Genomic DNA, 23,208 nt, shown 5'->3' with positions numbered 1-23,208 from the left:
CCACTTTCATCGTTTTCTGAATAGTTTATTGTACACTAGAGTCTTGTAGACTTTTTTGCCTGGACTGTCTTAACATTGATCCTCAGATCTCAGACTCCTGAGTAGCTAGGATTATAGGCATAAGACACTGGCACTTGTCTCTTTTGTTTTTGAATTTTGTGCCAGTATTGGGGCTTGAACTCAGAGCCTCATTCTCTCCCTTGGCCTTTTTGCTCAAAGCTGACACTCTTACCATTTTACCACCTGGACCATGTTTGCTGAAGACATTTTGATTGTAAACTGGAGATAAGATTCTCACAAACTTTCCTACACAGACTGGCTTTGAACTGCAATTCTCAGATCAATTGTAGCCTCCTGAGTAGTTGGATTACAGATGTGAGCCACCAACATGCAGTTTTAGCATAGGTATAAATATTTTCTAGCCAGGGGTGCTAGAAAATGCCTGCATTCCTAGCTACTTAAGAGGCTGAGATCTGCGGATTGTGATTTAAAGCCAGCCTGGGTAGGGAAGTCTGTGAGACTCTTACCTCCAATTAACAACCAGACAACCAGAAGTGGCACTGTGGCTCAAAGTGGTAGAATGCTAGCCTTGAGTCAAAGAGCGCAGGGAGAGCGCCCAGGATGAGTTCAAGCCTTATGACCAATAACACCACCACAAAAATGTCTAGCTGAAGATTTTGCTCCATGGTAGACATTGATAAATGATAAATCAAATAAATGATAAATCATATAATACAGCATGCAAGTGGGTATATATAGATGACAGTTTTTATATAGCTCTGTTGGCCAAGCATAAAATACTAAGTCTTTCCCAGAGGACAACCCATAGTTTATGGGCTTACAGCTCATTCTACTTGACAGGTCTTTGTAAGAAAAATAATGGGTTGGGCACTGGTGGTTTACACCTATAATTTTACCTACTGTAGAGACTGAGATCTGAGGATCTGGGTTTCAAGGCAGCCTTGACAGGCAAGTTCATGAGACTCTTCTTGACAATTAATCACCAGAAAACCACAAGTAGCCCCAAGTTTCAAAGTGGGACAGGGCTAGCCTTAAACAAGAAAAAAAAAAAAAAAAGAAAAAAGCTCAGAGATAGCACCCACATCCTGTGTCCTGATCCCAGGACTGGCAACAGCAACAGCATTAAAATGAGACACTCAAATAAAACTATATTCACACAGATGCAGAAGGCAGAGGCAGGAGGTTTAGGGAGTGAGGCCAACTTGGCCTGTATAGTGAGTTCCAGTCTAACCTGGGCTACATAGCAAGACTTAGTTAAAAAAAATCTCTCCTTCTCCCCCAAGAACAGTAATTTTACTCACAGAAGAATCTCAGGGAGCTGTTCCTCCATAACCCTACTTCATTTTCTCAATTATTGTCACCTACTACTTCTTTCTCTTTTAAAACTCTCCATAATTAGTTGCTGTCATTTATCATAGTTGGTTCATTCTTGAGGATTATTTACACATCCTAACATATACTTTTCCCCTATTATTGATTCTTTTAATTCCTTCCCTTCTTTCCTGGGTTTACCCCTTCTTTTTCTTTTCTAGTTCCTCCTTTTCTTTCCCTTCATTGCATTTTTCCTCCCTTTGTCTTGCCCTCCCTTCCTTTTTGAGATAGAATTGGGTGATGTAGCCTAAGCTGTACTGGAATTTATGATCTTCCTGCCTCAGCATTCTTTATTGACTGCCAAATTCTCAATGTGGTAGAATAATGGGCCCTTACCTTTCTCTTGTGCTCTTCTTTTTCCTGTCCCACTCAGTGACCCTTAGCCTTCGGGCGGTTCCAGACTATGCCAGGCACACCCAACCCTCTCTGAAACCATGTATCTTGAGCACAGACTCATTCAGACACTGGTTATGACAGAGCATAGATGAGGTGTAGATTGTCCCTTCATTTCAAGACCCATGAGCCATTAGCTGAACAGGTCCCCTTTAGGAACACACTCCAAAGTATGTCCCAGGTCAAAACTGCACCAACTGTAATAATCATCTGCACTTTCATTTTTCAGATGTGGCCAGATCTAGTTCGTGGTTCTAGTGAGCAGAATACGGTAAAAATGAGAGCTATCAGTTCTGAGATTGCCATATAAGTGGCTCCTACTCTCACAGTGAGATCTCTTTGTCTCTCTTTCACCCTTTGCTCTGGGTGAAACAATTGCATGTGTGAGCAGTATATGGAGAAGGCCCTAGGACAGGGAGCTGCAACTTCCAGTTGATGACTGGAGTACATGAGCAGGAAGCAGTCATGCCTGCAGATGACCCTAGCCCCAGTGGAAACTTTCACACTTGTCTCCTAAGCCCCTCACTCAGAACCCCCATGCTAAGCTTCTCTTGGATTCCTGACTCTCAGAAACTGAGTGAGAATAAATGCTTAGTGTTTGCAAGCATTTGTTACACAGGAATAGAGAACTGATGGTGTAGGTAGTAGTGTTACTGGAGTACAGAGTTGTTATGAGGAGTAACAGGTGTAATTCTTACTTCAAGTACAATGTATAGTAGGTCTCTAAAATGTTCTTACATTAAAGAGCATCTCTTCTCCACAAATGCCACTAAGGAATGGTTCTAGTGGTTTTCTGGAGTAAATTGTAGGAATGCAAGATCCAAGGATGGATGTGTCAGTGTCTTGTTGCTATTGTCACAAATGACTACCAATTTAGTGGCATAAAACAACCAGACAACAACATTTCCAAGTTCTGGAAATGACAAATTCAAAATGGATCCCACAGGGTTCTTATGGGCTCTCAGAGGAAATCAAGGTGTGCGAAGAGCAGTCTCCTTTTGGGAGGATATAAAGCAGAGCCTCTTCCAATGTCTACATAGTCTGCCCATATTCCTTGGCTCCTAGCAGCACCTCTCCAAACTCTGTTTCTGCTGTCACATCTCATTACCTGAGACATTCCTCTCTTAAATAAAAAAGATCCTGAGTAGCATATCATGAGGCCCACCGTAGATAATGTGATAAAGTTTCCTTTTAATATATTCACGTCCACCAAATCTCTTTTTTCCATGTTACTGAATCCCTGTAGAGTTCCAGGGATTATGAAATATTTTAAGGGACCAACACTGATCCTCATTATTCCTCCCACCAGGGAATACATTGCCACCTTGCCTTCAAATACTCTTCAGTGATCTCCAGGCTCCAAGATTCTATAAAAATCAGGCTCTGAAGCTGGGGGCTAGTTGCTCAAGCCTGTAATCCTTTTTTTTTTTTTTTTTTTTTTTTAGAATTATAACAAGCCTGTAATCCTGGCTACTCAGTATCCTGAGATCTGAGGATTGCAGCTTGAAGCCAGCCCTGGATGGAAGAAAAATTTGTAAATTAACCAGCAAAAAAGCCATTTAACAGCTGTGGCTCAAGTGATAGATTCGTTAGCCTTGATGATAAAGAAGAAGCTCAGGGACAGTGTTCAGGCCCTGAGTTTAATCCCCAGGACAAGCAGGGAATATAAAAATAATGATAATAATAATAAACAGGTTGTATGAGAGAAATTCTTCACACTTTAATAAGTGAAGACTTCAATTCTCACACATTCCACAACAGTTTAGGAAAACAAACAGTATTTCCTCCCTCTCCTGCTAACACCTTTATCCACATGAAAATGCCTGCTTTCTGTTTCAACTGGCTACAAAGTTGCTCACACAAAGAAAGGAGATATATTCAAAAAACTCAAGCTTGCATGTTGAAACTGACCTTTCACCGTTGCTCAATTAGGTTTCCTACCAGTAGATTGCTAGGGTTGTTAATTTGACAGGCTTGTTCTTAGGAAGAGGTTTGTGTGTATATGTGTGTGTGTTATGAATGTGTGTATGTTACCAATAAGGGGCCAGAGGTTCACACAGGGTATGGACCTGAGGCTCATAAGCATGTAGAGTATAGAAATGGCACCTTTGAGATCAGAGAGTGAGACAGAGCTCACAGGAAGTAGGGTAAGTACATCTGGGTCTCTCTACTCCCTTCCCCCCAGCTGAGTGTATTTGAGGCCATCTATGGTCCCATCACTATGTCAATATCCCCCTTTCTCCATAGTTTTCAACAGCATGACATATGGCCAGCATCAAACAACAAAAAAAAAGCTCAAGTGGTTGAGCTGTGGCTCAACGTGTGAAGCCTGCTTGTCTGTTGAAAAACAACAACCCTCAAGGAGAGACACCAGGCCTTTAAGAATAAGACATAAAACCTGCACTGAAAAAGTAAAACAACCAGCCTGTGTGGCCAGTGGACTTCTTTCTACTTCTGAATCACCATAAGTTTGCACTCAAGACCAGGTCTTGCCTGCCACAATCCGACATGCTGAGATTGTAAAGGGGTTTAAGACCTTATGTAAGACATTCCTTGTCTTAAGGAGGGAGCTCATTACTCATGCTCAGATGGAGTGACTTCTGCTCTGCCACTTTGTCACTTGCAGGGCTTGAAGTGAGGGCCTGACCATCCTATTCATTTTTAAGTTTTTTTTTTAAATTCAAGAATAGCAGAATCTACAATTTAAGCCAAAGCAGAAATTTTGACTTTTTAAAAATGTTAAAATTTTAGGAGCTAGTGCTAGGGTTTGGAATCATGGCCTGCAATTTGTACTAATTTTTTACCCCTCAAGGTTACTGGATTTACAGCTTTAGCCACAGGTGAAATTCTGCCTTTTTTATTTTTATGGTGCTGGCCCCAGGGCTTGAACTCACTTCCTGCCCACTATTTTTGTTTGTGATAAGACTCTGCTTTGTTCTTGCTATAACATGTTGCTCCCTTCTCAGCACAATTCTTTTTATGTATCCAAAGATGGAATATGAAGGATTGATTCCCCCCCTATTTTCCCAGGTGCATACAGATACCAGCAACCCACCAAAGATAAGTGCCGACTGCCTGACTCCAGCAGGACAATCACTCTAAGCCCAGCTGTGAGCATTCCACCACTGTGGGCCTACCCACCCCGCCTTTGACCTAGTGGCTATTTCATTAGCTGCCTCCTTGCTCAGACTTCATAAAACCTAGCTCCTGTCCCAGCTCTGACACACAGTCTCCAAGCCTGTGGGAAGGCTGTTCCTCGCTGCTCTATCTCAATTAATAGTCATTGCCCGTGGAAGATTGAGTCTGGTCTATTTCCATCCTTTCTCCTTCACTTCTTAACAGTTTAGTTGTTTTTCTTCCTCAAGGTTTGCAGCTCCTACAATTTGACATTTCCCCCCATGACTTTTTCTGTTTGTCTATTTTCTGGTCCTTAAGAAGAGATAAGAGTCCTATGGGAAGCCAAAGGCACTACACAGAAGCTTGAAGCCTGAGGATTGCTGTTCGAGGCCAGCTCGGGCAGGCAAGTCCATAAGACTCATCTCCAATTAACTACTAGGAGTAGTAGACTCCTAGCCAGGAGCAAAACACTCCAGTTCAAGTGCATGACTGGCACACATTCAAACAAGTCTCATGGACTTTCATGCTGGTGCTAGTTTCAAAACCTTTAATTGGCTCTTTTTCTTGCCTGCATTTTCATTTATTCTGGGTCTTTTGTTTGTTTCATTTTTTCAGTGCAGGATTCATATCTCATTCTTAAAGTCCTAGTGTCTCTCCTTGAGGGTTCTTGTTTTTAAACAGGCAAGCGGGCTTCACACGTTGAGCCACAGCTCAACCACTTGAGCTTTTTTTGTTGTTTGGTGCTGGTCATAGGGCTTGAATTCAGGGCCCAGTTAATATCCCTGAGATATTTTGCTCAAGGCTAGGCTCCACAAATCAGCTTTTGGCTTTTTTTCATTTCTTGGTGTTTAATAGGAGATATATCTTATATGAGGCCAGACACTACACAGGGGCCTGAAATCTGAGGATTGTGGTTAGAAGGGGTGGGAGGGGGAGACACTAAGTCTCTGTATGGGGCAATGTGTGGGACAGCTCAGGATGAACAGAAGAAGGGAGCTGCTGAGAGGTGGGCAAGACATGAATCGTGGGTATAAAGTACGGGGTCTGCCTAAAGCCATGCTCTAGTTGAAGCGACTTCTTTAGTCACTGAGAAGATGCACCCCTACCTGGGTTGCCATCTCGTCTTCTCACCAATCACAAATGCACAGGCAAACTTTGCCAATGTGCCTTCCAGACATTTTGATTCCTGGAAATGGCTCTGCTGATGGAAAGAGAAGCTTAAAGTTTGGTTTCACATTTCTGTTCCTCAAATTCAGCACTCTGCAAGTTGTGACTACTGCCAAATTCTTGTGAGGTTAAAACAGAAACCAGAGATAATCCCATACATATCATAGTGAAGGCCAGATCCTTTAACCTATGCAGTGGCCAAGTGAGGAGTTTCCAAGTGAGGAGAATTAGTGCAGAAGTGGATTCTTGTACCAAGGGTAGTCCTAGTAACCTAGTATTTTCTCTTTTACCAACAGGTATACTTACAGGCCTATGGTGGCACCAGAAATATTATTTTCTCTCAGGAATGTGTGTGTGTGTGTGTGTGTGTGTGTGTGTGTGTGTGTGTGTCACACATTGAATTTTAAAGTGTTGTACAGAGGGATTATCATTTCATAAGGCAGGAAATGAGAACATTTCTTTTAAGAAAATGTGAGAAATTATTTCGATCACAGGCCTAAAAAAGAACTTTAGTTCTATAGGTCTGAAGTTCAGGGAAGCTGGATGAACTATTTGGGGTACCATGAACTTACAAGACTGAGAGACAAAGTGGGTAAAGGGACAAAGTGGGTGAATTCTCTGTAAACCAGAGAATTTCAATACTTGTGACAAATTTCAGAGGATAGCGAGAGACAACCTAATTCTTCTGTTTATAAAAGGACAGTACAAAAGACAAGGAATCAAGGAATAAGCATTGTCAAAAGACAGGGCATAAGCCATCCTCCCTAAAAGCCTTTTGCTGAAAAGTAAAAGGATATTATCTGATCACAAAACTCACATCATGGGGAAAGACAGCATAGAAGGATGGAAAGGTGACTTTGATCATGATGCATTACATTCATAATCTACCTTGTGGAATTGAAACTCCTTTACACAACTACATAAAAATAAATAAACCCATAAACACACATTCTCGTGAGCCTGATACTGGTTGCTCACACCTATAATCTAGGTACTCAGGAGACTGAGATCTGAAGATTGAGGTTCAAAGCCTGCCTACGTCGACAAATCAAAGGGATGTATTAATTCTTATCAATCAGTAGAAAGCTAGAAATAGAGGTGTGGCTGCAGTGATAGAGCACCAGTATTGAGTGGGTATAGGGTAAGAAAGAGCACCAAGCTCTGAGTTCAAGCCCTAGTACTAACAATAACAACAACAACAAAACACACAAGGTGCTCTGACTTCAAGCCCCAATACTAACAACAAGGAAAAAACCCAAAAGCCCACTTATCTTCAAGAGTGGATTTTGCATCTCCCCACCAAAAGGTGTGCTTGGCCTTTGTCCCTTTGTGAAGAGTTGTTGTACGTCAGCCTAAGTGCCCATCAACAGATGAATGGATAAAAAAAGGTGCATGCTAATACAATGGAGTATTACTTCAGCCATAAATATGTATGAAATTATATGACATATGCAGGAAAATGAATTAAACTGGCTATCATCATGTTAAAGTAAGGCAGACAGAAAATATCACATATTTTTCTCCTATGTAGAATCTAGATTGATAAGTTCAATGAAAAGATAGGAACCTAATTGAGAGACCATTTTGTGGAGGAAGAATCAGATAAGTATGAAGTGGAGACAAGGGAAGGTGATGAGGGGACAATAGGATCAAAATGTTCTGTGTGTGTGTGTGTGTGTGTGTGTGTGTGTGTGTGTGTGTGTGTGTGTGTAGAAGTGTCATAATAAACCACATAATTTTGTACAACAACAGAAAAATATTGCATGAAGGAATATATGAGTATAGACATTCTATCTCCAGAAAAGAGATAATAAATGTAGCCAGGATACTGGTAGGAATGTATTTGTTCATGACAATGGAAATCAGCAGGGAAATGCCTCATGAAATGAAATTTTCCATACAATACAGCCATACGATGGCTACATACTAATAAGAACTTACCACAGAGCTATTTTTGTACTCACAACTATATTAGCATTGTACACAACAATCAAATCATGAATATAGCCTCAATGACCATCATCACAAGGATAAATAAACATAAAGATATTAAATACAGGGGCTGGGATAGTGGCTCAGTGGTAGAGCGCTTGCCTTGCATGCATGAGGCCCTAGATTCGATTCCTCAGTACCCGATAAGCAAAAAGAAAAAAGCCGGAAGTAGAGCTGTGGCTCAAGTGGTAGAGTGCTAGCTTTGAGCTGAAAAGCTGAGGGACAGCGCCCAGGCCCAGAGTCAGGCCCCACGACCAGATCCCCCCTTAAAGAAATATACTAAATACATTAGTATAACATACTTATAGACATTATATCAAATATTATATAGGCAACAGAGTATTACTTAGCCATAAACAGAGTAGAATTCTCTTCCTTTGCTAGAAAATAGATCGAATGAAAGGTTATCTTGTTAAATGAAATAATCTAGTCTCACAAAAGCAAATACTCTCTCACTATATAAATTAGAAAAAAAGAAAACAAAGGACAGTTTAAAAAGATCATGAAAGTAAAAAGAAGCATGGGAGCGTGGAACAGGGAGAGGGAAAGTGATAGGGTGAAGAGGAAGGGGTATAAATCAGAATAATGGATTAGATCAGCACTACTTACTAGACCCTATGGTGAAAATGAACAATACAACTTTTGAGTGGCAATGACAGAGCGAGGGAAGGGATAACAATCTTTAAAAACAAATACACTCTTTTTTTTGTCAGTTGTGGGGCTTGAACTCAGGGCTTGGCCACTGTCCCTGATCCTCTATGGCTCAAGGCTACTGTTCTACTACTTGAGCCATGATTCCTTTAAATTTTTGAGTGGATATTGGAGATAAGAGTCTTATAAGGACTTTTGTGCCTGGGCTGGCTTGGAATTATGATCCTAAGGCTGAGTAACTAGGATGCACCAGCACCCAGAGAGAAATGCACTCTTTTATATAACCCCTCTGTACATCATGTTCATGGTGACTCACCAGGTGCAGGTGACTCACACCTATAATCCTACCTACTCAGGAGGCTGAGATCTGAGGATCAAGGTTTAAAGCCAGCCCTGGCAGGAAAGTCCATGAGATACTTATCTCTAATTAACCACCAGAAATCCAGAGCGGTGCTATGGCTCAAGTTGTAGACCCATTTACCTTGAGCTGAAGAGCTCAGGGACAGTGCTCAGACCCAGACATCAAGCCCCATGACCAAAAATAAATACTAATCAAATAAATAATCAAATAAATAAAGCACAAAAAGGAGAATAATAGAGTGACAAAGAGGAGAGACAGAGAAAATGACAGGGTTAGAGACTGACTCAAGACCAGATGGAGAGGGAGAGGAAATGGAAGCAGGAGGTGAGGGGAAGAAGGGAAGGGGAAGTGCAGTAGGAGATGGTATGTGGTGGAAGAAGAGGATGGAAGAGAGATGGTAAAGCAAGAAACAATGGGAAAAGGGAAGAGATGAAAGAGAAGGAGAAGGAACAGAAAGACGAGAAAAAAAGCACTGATAGCCAGCCCAGTACCAGCACATACTCAGAAAAACACACAAAAAGGAAAAAGGAAAAGAAAGAACACTGAGACATTATGAAAATCAACAATATTTCCATCCCCACCCAGCCTCTTCACTGAACACTGCTCCTTAAGGACTTCGGGATTCCTTAGCTTCCTCCGCAAATCTCTCCTTCTGTATCACTGCCATCTCTGTCTATCAGCAAGCTGCCCATCCTTTGCCCAATGTGGCCTACATTGCTTCCCTCACCAGAAACCCATCTCATTCTTTGATCTGAGCTCTTCTCCTCAAATACCCCTGAGCTGGGCCATTGATTTGACGAGAGCTGTAGCCCATCTCCTCGTGAATTCCTCCTCAGTTGGCTTTGCTAGCTCAGCCTCCTGACCCCAGTGCACACATAGCAAAGACCAGGTGTGCCCAACTCCTCCCCATCACACCCTTGTCTCCCAAGGGTAGCATCAGCCCTCAGCAGTACCTCTGTGTGGAAAGTCTGATGCCTGTGGATGAATCAGCAAAATAATCCTGGGGCAAAGGGTCATATTCAGTCTTACCAAATTTCTCTATGTCCTAGGAAGGGTCCATCCACAGGTACCATTGTAACTCCATGGTTTCTCAGGTGTCTTGCTTCCTTCCAAGGCTTCTCTCCTCTAGTTGAATGGAAGAAAAAATGTTTTATTTTGTATACTTTGTAATGTCAGACATCACCTTTGCAAGTTTAGAGTGTTCTAATATTTGAAACTCAGTTTTCTCCCCACTGTGGTTCCATGAGGACAAAAATCATGCCCTACTAGTCTTCCATGAGACCTATAGGCTTCCCCTGGGAACTGCCAGGGGAAAGGAAGCACCATGCCCAAAGCCTGGTGCTCTGGGAAGGGGGTGTCAGCTGAGGGCCTCTCTGGGGACTCACAGGATCTCTACTAAGATCAGACACCTCTCAGGGCTGACCCCCTAGCACTGTGAAAATGTAATTCTCTACCTGTCCATTCTCCACTTGCAGCCCAAACCAACACCCTTTCCTTCCCCAAACATTTGTAAGTTGTCCCTCACACAAGTACACAAATTCCTTTGTAAAAACAAAGAAACCAACTGAAGGCTGAAGGCTCATGTGTGTAACCCTAATTATTTCACATGCTGACACTGAGAAGATTTCAGATAAAGCCAGCTTGGGCAGACTCCATGTCCAACGCAGTAGAAATATCAGACCTAGAGGTGTGACTCCACTGGGAGAATACTAGAGAGAAACATGCCCATGGCCAAGAGAGAGAAACTGAGGGAGGGAGAGAGAGGGATGGAGAAAGAGAACTCAAATGAACAGAGAGAATAACAGAGAAAAATACATACATACACACATACATAAAGACAGAGAAACAGATTCAGGAGAAAGGAGCTCGTTAGAAGGAATGGAAAATGGAGAAAAAATGATTAGAAGGAGGAGAGTAGGGGAAGTCAAGGAATGTGGGCATAAGAGAGATGACAGACAGTAGAAGGAGGCTGCAAGGAAAGGACACAGAGGGAAAGGAGACAGAAAGAGAAAAGAACAAACTTCAAGCCTTACTTCCAGCACACTCCCAAATGCATACACATGATAAACTAAAAGAAAGACAATAAAAAGTATGGAAAAATAATGGACATAACAGTACTTCCCTCCCCACCCACCCTTCACTGAAAACTGATTGGTGAGGAGTTCTGGATTCCTTACATTCCTGCTCTCAGCTCTCCTGCAGCATCAGTATCAACCCTGTCTTGCACCAGGTACCCATTATTTGGCCTATTTTGGCCCTTATTTTTTCTCTCACCAGAAACCCATCTCATTCTTTTCGAAGAGTTCTGTTCCACAAATACCCCTGAGCATTTCCACTGATCCACCAGGAACCCCAACCCTCCTTCTTGATGTTAATCTCATCAGTCTGCTCTGCAGTCTCAGCCTCCTGACCCAGTGTACACATATAAAACACCAAGTGTGTCCAACCCCTCCCCATCACACACTTGTCACCCAAAGGCAGCATCACTCCTCAGCACTGCCTCTGTGTGCAAATCTAATGCCCTGGCTGACCTAATACAAATATCCTAGTAGTGAAGGCTCATATTCAATCTTACTGAATTTCTGTTCTTGTGGGAAGCCAGCCATCCTACGCAGGGTCCATCCACAGGTGTGATCTATCCACAACCCCAGTCCATCCAGCCCCATCCATCCACATGCACAGTAGATCACCATGCTTCCTCAGTTGAACTGTTCCTTGACCACCTCTACCTGAAAGGAAGGGAATGTATTTTAATTCAAACACTCGGTCATTCCAAAATTGAACTCTTGATTTCAGAATGTTCAAATATTAAAACTTGGCTAAGTTAGATCTTTGGTTCTGTAAGGGGAAGAACTGGGCTCTGAATTCCTCTATGTGGCTTAGTCTTTAACTGGGAACTGCCAGGGGAAAGGAAGAACCATGCCCAAAGCCTGCTGTTTTGGGAAATGGGGAGTCATCTGTGGGCCTCTCTGGGGACTCATAGAATCTCTACTAAGACTCTAACACCTTTCAATGCACTTGTACAGTGCACAAGTTAACCTTCCTTGTCCATTTACACCAACCCACCATCCTCTTCCTCCCAAAACGATTTGTAAGGTAACCCTCACACAGTGGTTCCTCAGAAAAGTACACAAATCCCTTTCATATGAGAGAACGAAACCTTTGCCGTACCAGACTAACAAAGCCCAATGCATTCTCTGATGCTGTAGGCTCTTGCCTGTGATCTTACCTATCCCACAAATTGCCACCTAGAAGACTGCATTTACAGCAAGTCTGGGAAAATTAAGTAGAGAAATGCAAACCTGGAAGTGTGACTCAAGCAGTGAATCAGACATGACCATGAAAACTGAAAGAGAAAGAAAAAAAGGGAGAAAGACAGAGAGGGAGAAGGGGAGAGATAAGGAACACCAGAGAGCAGGAAGAGAAGGTGAGGGAATGAGAAGAGGGCATGAGAAGAGGGAATGAGAATGAGGGCATGAGAAGAATAAGAAGAGGGACAGGGGAAATAGAGTAGGAGTAGTTATGGGGGGCATAAAAACAAGGTTAAGAGAGAGGGCAGAAGGGGGAAGGTGAGAAAAGTGGAGAGAGTACAGAGAAGGAAAGGAAACAGAGCATAAGAAAAAAGCATGGATGTACCAGCACACACTCACAAACACATATACACAACAAACAAAACTGAAAAAATAAAAGAAAATGGATTGAGAAATCATGGAAATCAATGGTAATTCTCTCCCACCCCACTTCTTCACTGAAGAATGGTCCATGTGGAATTCAGGATTCCTCAGCTCCTGTCATTTCTCCTTTACATTTAGTGTCCACCCTGTCATTTCTCATGTACCCATCTTTTCCCTCTTGTGGCACTCATTGAATTTTTCACCAGAATCCCATTTTGTTCTTTCATGGGAGATCTGCTCTCCCCAAAGAGCCCTGAGCAGTACCACTGATCCACCAGGAGCCCCAGCCCTCCTCTTGCTGCTAAACTCATTAGTCTCCTCTGCAGGTTCAGCCTCCTGACCTATTGTACACATAGAAAAGGCCAGATTTTCCCAACTCCTCCCCATCAAACACTTGTTACCCAAAGGCAACATCAGTCCTCAGCACTGCCTCTGTGTGCAATTCTAAATGCCCTAGGTGAACCAATACAAATATTGTAGTGTGAAGGCTCATATTCAATCTTAACAATTTTTTTTCTTGTGGGAAGGCAGTCATCCCATGCAGGGTCCATCCATGGGTGTGGTCCATCCACAACCAAAGTCCATCCAGGCTATGTCCTTCCATAGGCCCCAGTTTATCTCTATAATTCCTCAGGTCTCCTGTTCCTTGATCACCTCTAGCTGAAAAGAGGGGAGTATGTTTTAATCACTTTGTGATTCCAAAAAAGTCATCCTTCCCTGTCCATTTACACCAACCCATCACTGCCTTCCTTCCACAACCATTTGTAAGGTGAACCATACACAGTTGTCCCTCACATAAATACACAAATACCCTTTCAAAATAGAGAAACCAACCTTTGCCACACCAGATTAACAAAGTCAATTGCATTCCCTGATGCTGTAGGCTCTTGTCTGTAATCCTACCTATCTCCCAAGTTGACAACTTGAAGACTGCATTTACAGCAAGGCTGGGAAGATACCATCTTCAAGTAACTAGAGAAATGCAAGCCTGGAAGCGTGACTCAAACAGAAGAGAACCAGACATATCCATGAAAACTGAGAGAAGAAAGAGAAAGACAGAGAAGGAGAAAGGGAAAGAGGGAGAGATGTGTAGAGAGAGAAGGAGTGAGGGAGGGGGAGGGAAAGAGAGTGAGACAGATTTAAGAGCAGGAAGAGAGGGAGAGGAAATGGTAGAGGGTAGGAGAACAAGTAGAGGGACAGGAGAAGTAGAATAGGAGTAGGTATGGGAGGAATGAAAACAAGGGAAGGGAGATGGCGGGGCAAGGCAGGGGGAAGGTGAGAAAAGTGGAGAGAGGACAGAGAAGGGAAAGGAAACAGCATAAGAATAAAAGCACTGAGATGTAGCAGCACACACTCACAAACACATACACACAACAAACATACAAAAGGAAAAAATTAAAGCCATCTTACAAATCAACAGTAATTCCTTCCCACCCACCTTCTTCACTGAAGAACGGCCCATGTGGAATTCAGGATTCCTCAGCTCCCTTCTTAACCTGCCTCCTGTCACTTCTCCTTTACATTTAGTGTCCACCCAGTCATTTACCCTGTACGCATCTTTTCCCTCATGGAGCCCTTATTTGGTCTCTCACCAGAATCCCATTTTGCTATTTCAGGGGAGATATGCACTCGAATAGCCCTGAGCTGGACCACTGATCCAACAGGAGCTCCCGTCCACCTCCTGCTGAAAATCTCATCAGTTTTCTCTACAGGCTCAGCCTCCTCACATCAGTGCACACATAGCAAAAGCCAGGTGTGCCCAAATCCTCTCTATCACACACTTGTCACCCAAGGGCAGACAGCAGGAGCTTGCACCAAACCTTCTCTGTGGAAATCTCATGGCCCTGGCTAAACCAATACAAATAACCCAGTGCTGGAAGGACATATCCAATCTTACCGAATTTTCCCTCACGTCCAGATGCAGTCATCTCAGGCAGGGTCCATCCACAGGCACCACTATATCTTCATACTTCCTTAGGTCTCTTGCTCATTCACAGGTTTCTCCACCTCTTGCTGACAAGGAGGAAAAGTATTTAATTCATACATTTTTGTCATTCAGAATGGGCTCTGGATGTTCAGAATGTTCTCAGACTTGAAACTCTGTTCTCCTAGCAAGATGATTCGCTAAGGAAAAAAATTGGGCTCTGGTATTCTTCCATGAGGCCTAAAGACCTCAAATAAGAACTGATCAAAGCCTGGTGTTCTGGAGAAGGGGGTGTCAGTGGGAGGACTCTGCGGATGCATAGGTTCTCTACAAAACCTCTGACTTCTCTCTGTGCTGACATACTTGCACCATGCACGTTTTTTTCTCCCTGTCCATTCTGCCCCAAAATCCATCAACCCTTTCCTTCCCCTACCATTTTCAAGCTGTCTCTTACACCTTGATGGACAGCCCTCAGATAAGTACCTAAATCCCTTTTCTCAATCAGAGAAACAAACCTGTGCAACACCAGGTTAACGAGGTCAGAAGCATTGCTGCTGATGGTGGATCATGCCTGTAATCATAGTTCTCCCAGAAGCTGATGCTCAGAAGATCACAGTTAAAGCCATCCTGGGCATACTCCATTTTCAATTAAGAAGAAAAATGTTGGCTTGGACTCAAGTGACTCAAGTGGTAGAGCACCAGCTATGAACATGCAAACTCAAAGAGAAAGATATAGAGGGGTAGGAGAGAAAAAGATTTGAGGCAGAGGAAGAGAGAGGAAACAGAACAAGAGAAGAGGGAAATGGGAAGAAGAGGAGAAGATGAATGACCTGGAGGGAAGTTAGCTGGAAAAGGGGAGAGAGACAGGCAATGGAAAGAAAAAAGAGACAGCAAAGGAGACAGAGAAAGAGAAAATCACTGAGTTCAAGTGCCAGTACCAGCACACACTCACAAACACATGCATACAACAAACAAAAAGAAAGTAAATAAAACAAAAGGACTGAGACAAGATGGAAATCAACATTACTTCCCTGCCCACCCTCCTCTTCACTGAAGATGGTTCCATCCAGAGTACAAGAGTCCTTAGCTTCCTCCTCTCAGCTCTCCTTCAGCATCAATGTCAACACTGTCTATCACCAAGATGCCTGCTATATGACCACTCTGGCCTCACTGCTTCTCTCACCAGAAACCCATCTCATTCTTTGAGAAGAGTTCTGTTCCCTAAATACCCCTGAGCGGCACCACTGGTCTACAAGGAGCCACAGCCTTCCTTCTGCAAATCTCATCATTATGCAGTGCAGGCTCAGCCCTCTGAGTCCAGTCCCCTCATAGCAAAGGCCTGCTGTGCCCAAGTCCTCCCCATCCCACATTGTCACCCAAGGGCAGCATGGGCCCTCAGCACTGACTCTCTGTGCAAATATAGTGCCCTGGCTGAACCAAAACAAACATCACAGTGATGAAGGCTCACATCCACTCTCACCGGATTTCTGTTCATGTGGGAAGGCAGTCAGCTCAGACAGGGTCCATCAACAGGCACCATTATATAGGCATGCTTTCTCAGGTCTCCTGTTCCTTCACCACCTCTAGGTGAAAGGAAGGGAATTTATTTTAATTCATTCACTTTGTGATTCCTAAAATGGAGATGTGACATTTAGAATAGTTGAATATTTGTGCTGGGAAGGTGGCTCAGTGGTAGAACGCTTGCCTTGCATGCATGAGGCCCTGGGTTCGATTCCTCAGCAAAAAGAAAAAAGCCGGAAGTGGTGCTGTGGCTCAAGTGGTGGAGCACTAGCCTTGAGCTGAAGAGCTGAGAGAAAGTGCCTAGGCCTGAGTTCAGGCCCCACGACCGGACCCCCCCCACAAAAAAAGAATAGTTGAATATTTGAACATCAGCTCCCCCAGCATGCCAGTTTCCTCAGCAGAAAAATTAGGGTCTACTCTTCCATGAGGCCTAGACACTTCCCCTTGGAACTGCCAGGGGAAAGGAAGCATCATGCCCACAACCTTGTGCTCTGGGGAAGCGGGTGTCAGCTGGGGGCCTCTCAGGAGACTCCCAGAATCTCTACCAAAATAGAACATTCAGCGCTGACCCTTTGTGCAGTGCACATGTCCCTTCCTCCCTGTCCATTTGCACACTATGCCACCACCCCCTTCCTTCCACAACCATTTGTAAGGTGTCCCTCACACAGCTGTCCCTTACATAAGTACACAAATCCCTTTCATAATAACTGAGAAAACAACCTCTGCTACACCAAACTAACAAAGTCTAATGTGTTTGCCTGATGCTGGAGGCTTTTGCCTGTAATCCTAGCTATCCCACAAGTTCACCTGTAAGATTACAGATACAGCAATTCTAGGAAATTCCATCTTCAATTAACTAGAGAAATGAAAGCCGGGAGGTATGACTCAAGTGGTAGAGAACCAGCTATGACCATACAAACTGAAAGAGAGAAAGAGAGAGACAGAGAGAGGAGAGACAGAGAAACAAACATTGTCAGAGACTGATTCAAGAGCAGGAAGAGAGGGAGACCGAATGGAACAGGAAGATTTCAGGAGGAGGAAATAGGAAGAGAAGAGGAGAGAGAAGAATGAAAGGGGAAGAATACGAGGAATGTAAGAGGGAGAAAGAAAAGTAGGGAAGGTAGATGGAATGGGGTGGAGAGCTGAGAAGGGGAAGATAAGGAGAGAGAGTAAAGGAGACAGAGAGAAAAGCACTGAGTTCAAGTCCCAGAGCCAGTACAGGTGCACAGACACAAACACACAACAAACAAACATGGAGAGAAAAGAAAAAGCATTGAGAAATCAAGGAAATTCACAGTACTTCCCTCCCCACCCACCCTCTTCACTAAACACTGGTCCATGTGGAGTTCAGGATTCCTCAGTTCCTTTCCTGGCCATCCTCCTCTGAGTTGTAATACAGCATCAGTGTCAGTCCTGTCTTTCAATAAGGTGCCCATCCTTTACCCTCTTTTGGCCCTCCTTGGGCTGTCCTTTGGCCCCTCCTTTTGGCCCACCAGAATCCCATCTCATTCTTTGAGGGGAGATTTGCTTCCCAAATGGCCCTGAGCTGAATCTGATTTACCAGGAGCTCCAGCTCACTTCCTTCCACAAATGTCATGTGTGCTCTGCAGGTTCAGCCTATTGACTCAGAGCACAAATAGCAAAGGCCACGTGTGCCCAACTGCTCCCCATCACTCCCTTGTTAAACCCCCCCCCCCCCGGTAGCTGAGCCAACACATATAACGCAGTGGTCGAGGGCCACATCCAATCTTACCGAGTTTCTGCTCATGCTCAGAAACAGTCAGCCCAGCCAAGGTCCACCCACTAGCAAAGCCCACCCAGGCATCCATCCACAGGCACCACTGTATCTCCATACTTTCTCAGGAATCCTGCTCCTTCACAGGTTTCTTCACCTCTACCTTGAAGGAAGGGGTATCATTCTACTTCATATATTTTGCCAGTCTAACAGGAACTCTGGTTGTTCAGACTGTTCTCTTATTTGAAACACAGCTAACCCAACATTCTGGTTCCCCTTAAAGAAAATGGGGGCTCCTGGGGAGGGGGAGAAGTTGCAAATCAAACAACCTGTCTAGGTAATAGGGTCTCTTTGACTGTGAGCAAATAAACAAGTCTGAAATAAGGGATTCTTGGATGATGGTATTATGTTGGGATAATGATGAGGTTTAGATAGAAATCACACCCACAGAAAACTGCATTGAATAGGAGGAAAGTTGGGGCAGAAACCACTGACAGTGTATGGGGTGAATGGAGACAGGTCCCTCTCCATTCCCAGTGAAGATTTGCTCTTATGTTCCAACCCAGCCAGTGTACCTAGTGTGCTCAGGAGTTGTACCCTTTCACCTGAAGACTGCTGAAAGAGAAGCAGAGTCCAGGATGCCTCTTGCCCCTCAGATCCATGGGCTCCTATAGCATCAAGGGTCTCACTTTAAACCTAAATAAATGAACTAGAAAGTAAATAGGCAGACAAGCAACATACATAAAAGGTGAGATGATGACCTGCTGCAGCATTTGGGACAAAAGCATCTTTAGTGTTCAAGGGACAAATGTGAAAGGTTGTTCAATGAAGTGACAATACTCAAGTAAGGGATCGATGTGGAATTAGCCAGCTCAGAAAGTACAGGCAGCTTGAGATCACCTTTCAGCTTATCTTTTAGCATTGGAAAGCCAGTGCAGTGTCCTTTCTTGGGAAGGAATCCCAGCTGGAGAATCCCCTAGCACTTGTCACACAACCTGGCCATGCTGGCCAGAGACTTCTGCAGTGTGAACTTTCTGCATGACTCCTTCTCCTCCTGCAGCTCTTCAAATCCACACCTCTCAGATTTTCCACAACCCAGTTAGAGTCACCCTGAAAGTCTGAGTTTGGTGGTTTTCAATTGTGCTGTTTCAGAGTTCTGCACCACTTTCTCTGGGACAGCTTTACTTTCAATCTGTGGACATTACTTTGGGGCCTTCACACAGCAGCAGATTCTGCGAAATATGGTGACTATCCTGTTAGCCACCCTCCTCCAGCCCTGTCTAATATTCCACCTGGGGGCTGTGGCCTCCCCCTAAGGCTGCCCAGAGGGAAGGGCATTTTCCACTGAGTGTGAATGCTCCATTCTGTCAAGCAGCTAAAAGAATCCTGGCCCAACATTAAGCTGGAACTGTAGCTCTGCAGGGAGTAGAGAGGAAAGACAAGCAGACTGGCACTTCGGGTTTTATTGAGAGGTAACTGATCATCATCATTGTGTAACTGAAATTCTGAGGACAAGCTGAAGGCGTTATGTCCTGCAAAAAAGCTGGCTCTCCTTTGTGGAGGGAGAGTTGTGGTGGGATTGTCCTCAGGAGTTGTGCCAGATGGACTATCCAAAAGCATCAGTTTTGATTCCACAATTCTGGCATTCTCTTTTAAGTTTTCTTGGATGAGCAGGTAGGTGCCCATGGCTTCATTGAATTCTCTGTCCTGGATTGCCTTTTCAATGCCAGCTACATTGTACCCCATGTCACACATGACTCTGACAATGCGATCCAGCTTGCCAGGCAGTGGCTCATCAGGAAGCAGGCCAAATCCCACACCTAGAGCCAGCCATGGGTGTTCCATTATCTCCTCAATAGCAGGCCTCAGATTGAAGTCCACAGTCAGCAGTTTAGAAAGGAGATCTTGTCTCTTTGCAGATAGGTGAAGGGGAACAGTGTACTGGCCTCTAGGACTTGTAACCCTATGTCAGCCATATTACTCCCCTCAAATGGGAACTTTCTCATTGTCATCACATACAATAGCACGCCTAAGTCCCAAATGTCCACCTGGTACCCATCGAACATTTTGTGTAGGAACATTTGTGTAGGTCACCCTGTCACTCAGCCCAAATTCACTGACCTTGACATTGAGATTGGCATCCAATAGGATGTTGTTGGCCTTCAGGTCTAGGTGTGCAATTCCATTCTCATGAAGGTAGTCAACAGCACTCGTGATCTGTTTGAATAGCCTCCTGGCTTCAAACTCTAAAAGGTAGCTGGAGGAGGATTTTTTGATCCACCTCAAGAGATGACCCCGAGTGGCCAGCTCAGTGACAAGGTACACACAGTCTTCATTCTCCATCACCTGGAATAATCAGATGATGTGTGGGTGACGTACAGTTTTCACAAAGGCCACCTCATTTTCTATCTCATGGCTTTCCAGCTCTTTCTTTCAGAGAACTTTGACCACCACTGTGGTGTCTGTGAGGCGGTGATGGGCCAGATTGACATAGCCATAGCAGCCATAGTCGATGATCTCTGTCAAGTTGTACAGTGATCAACTCCTTCTTGGGGGAAGAGCTAAAGGAGACTTTGTTGTACATTACCATCTTTCAGCTGAGATGACAAGTGATCAAGCTTAACTATTACCTAAGATGATCTCAATGAAGTTGCCAACTAATAAATCTTACGAAAAGGTAAACTAACAAGTAAATACAACCCCCAGACTAGTAAATGAAATCCCCAAACCCAAACAAGACAAACACAACCCCCATACCCAAAGAAAGCAACCAAGTAGCTCTGACTTAGTCCAGCGGGTCACCAAGGAAAAGCTCCCAGTGCTGTAACTGACAGAGTTGGAGGGCAATTGCCTCTTATGTATCCTGCTGGGCATACCTCACAATGGCCTGTGACATCAGGAGGAACTGGACCAATCAGAAGTCAGGCCATTGACATCAGTGAGAAAATGGGCCAATCAGAGCCCAGGGCAAACCCACCGGCAGTTATGCACTTGGGCCAGGAGGATCATTGTCAAGGAATTCTGGGCCCATCCACAGATGCTTCTACTGCTACCATGGCAACCATGTGAGGACCACGAGGACATTGGCCAATGGCCCTTGTCCTACTTGGAGACTAGGCATTCTAGGATGGCCACGGTGGGGACATCTCTCAGTGGAGCCTATCCTTGGGCAGAAGTGAAAACACTGCCCTTTTCACTTAACATGGTCTATATCTAATTACAACCTACCCTGAGATTGGAGACTTTGTAATGACTCAACTCAGCTTCTAAATGAGAAGAGACCAGACACCCAGGATTAAATGATAGTTTTATCCAGATCTGTCATTCTCATTTCTGTTCCTAGTTTGTATGGTTTCCTGTGCTTCTTTGTAACTTTTTTTTCATGTTTTTTTTTCAATCTTTATTTGTCCCTCACAGGTCAGAAAAAAAGTAATTTGCTTTTATATCTTTAGTACAGTTGTGTCAAATTTTAATATAACTGTTCTAATAAAAACCATATATGAAATATAAGTATCTCAGAAGCAGACTCCGATTTTATGGACCTGAAGTTTATTCTACTTGAGAGGTCATTTATTCATACATATAAATATATGTATATATGTATACATACATACATACATATATATGTATGTATGTATATATATATATATATATATATATATATATATATATATATATAGGTCATGGAGCTTGAACTCTGGACCTGGGCGCTGTCCCTCAGTTCTTCAGCTATGGGTTAGCACACTACCACTTGAGCCACAGTGCCACTTGTAGTTTTTTGGTGGTTTATTGGAGATAAGTATCTAATGGACTTTCATGTCTGGACATTCTTTCAATTGCTATCCTCAAATCTCAGTCTCTTGAGTAGCTAGGATTGCAGGCATGACCTAGCACTGGCAAGATATCTCACAGGTTTTTTTTTTTATTATGAAAATATTGTACAGAGTGGTTACAATTACATGGGCAAGATAATGAGTACATTTCTTATCAAGCATTGTAGCCTTTGTTTCCCCTTCCCATCCCTTCTCATCCTCCATCCCTGCTCATCCTCCCTCCCACCCCCCCCCCCGGCACCAAAGTTGTCAAGTTCGTTTTGGACACAACTACTTGTATATCTCATTGTTGCAATGGTTCCACCTGTATCCCTAGTTAAATGATTTGTTTTTCCCCTTCACCTCTACAAATTATACCAACATCAAATACAGTGAAAGCAGGGGTTATACTGTGGGGGAGGGACATACAAAGCAACAAAGAAATCATCTTATAAATGTGTTAGAAACAATTGCATGAAAGAAAAAAAATTGAATACATATCTTAGGGTTCATTTCCCTAACATCACCTTATCTGACCTTTTCTGCTTGACTCAGACATATACTAGATATTGCAAATAAGGGAAACCATGGGACCTATGTTTCTTTGGGCCTGGTTTATTTCACTTAATATAATTTTTTCCAAGCCTTTCCATTCCCTAACAAATGGGGCAATGCCATTCTTTCTGATGGAGGCATAGAATTCCATTGTGTATATATATATACACAACATTTTCTTGATCCATTCATCTACTGAGGGGCATTTGGGTTGGTTCCATATCTTAGCTATAGTAAATGATTCTGCAATAAACATAGTCGCGCTGGTAGCTTTAGTGTGGTCTTGTTTGTAAACATTTGGGTAAATGCCCAAAAGTGGGATTGCTGGGTCATAGGGGAGCTCTATGTGGAGTCTTTTGAGGAACCTCCATACTGCTTTCCAAACTGGTTGAACAAGTTTACACTCCCACCAACAATGCAATAAGGTTCCATTCTGTCCTCATCCCCTCCAGCATCTGTTGTTATTAGAGTTCTTGATTTTAGCCATTCTAACTGGGGAGAGGTGGTATCTCAATGTTGTTTTGATTTGCATTTCTGTTATGGCTAGGGAGGTTGAGCATTTCTTCATGTGTCTATTGGCCATCCTTCTTTCTTCTTCAGAGAAGTTTCTCTGTAAGTCTTTAGTCCACTTATTTATTGGGCAGTTGTTTCTTTGAAGATTTGTTGTTGGGGGATTTAATTTTTTGAGTTCCAGGTATATTCTAGATATGAGACCCTTGTCTGTTGTATGGCTATTAAAGATCTTCGCCCAATCGGTGGGCTTTCTATTGATCTTGCTAGCTATGTCCTTTGCCTTGCAGAAGCTCTGCAACTTTATGCAATCCCATTTGTCCAACCTTTCTTTGATTTGTTGTGTTTCAGAGTCTCTATTCAGAAAATTTCGGCCTGAGCCAAGGAGACCTAGGGTTTCTCCT

The 23,208-nt window shown here is 43.5% G+C and overlaps 1 long non-coding RNA gene across 2 annotated transcripts; it reads right to left on the bottom strand.

The window, feature by feature from the left end:
- Window positions 1–10,103: 10,103 nt before the first annotated feature.
- LOC138835367 (uncharacterized) lies at window positions 10,104–20,767 on the bottom strand. Of its 2 annotated transcripts, XR_011374568.1 has the most exons (6): window positions 20,685–20,767; window positions 20,049–20,273; window positions 15,187–16,254; window positions 14,645–14,760; window positions 11,649–11,802; window positions 10,104–10,198 (listed from the first exon to the last, which is right to left on the bottom strand). It is a non-coding gene; the product is annotated as an uncharacterized lncRNA (long non-coding RNA). The 2 variants fall into 2 exon arrangements; XR_011374567.1 differs by lacking the exons at window positions 20,049–20,273; window positions 20,685–20,767 and having other exon boundaries at window positions 15,187–16,534.
- Between the last annotated feature and the right edge of the window lie 2,441 nt (window positions 20,768–23,208).

Source organism: Dipodomys merriami, unplaced genomic scaffold (assembly GCF_024711535.1).
Source record: "Dipodomys merriami isolate MVZ:Mamm:240054 unplaced genomic scaffold, mDipMer1.0.p SCAF_2332, whole genome shotgun sequence".
NCBI classification, from domain to species: domain Eukaryota; kingdom Metazoa; phylum Chordata; class Mammalia; order Rodentia; family Heteromyidae; genus Dipodomys; species Dipodomys merriami.
The sequence above is the reverse complement of the archived record's forward strand: the minus strand, read 5'-3'. Positions and strand labels throughout refer to the sequence as shown.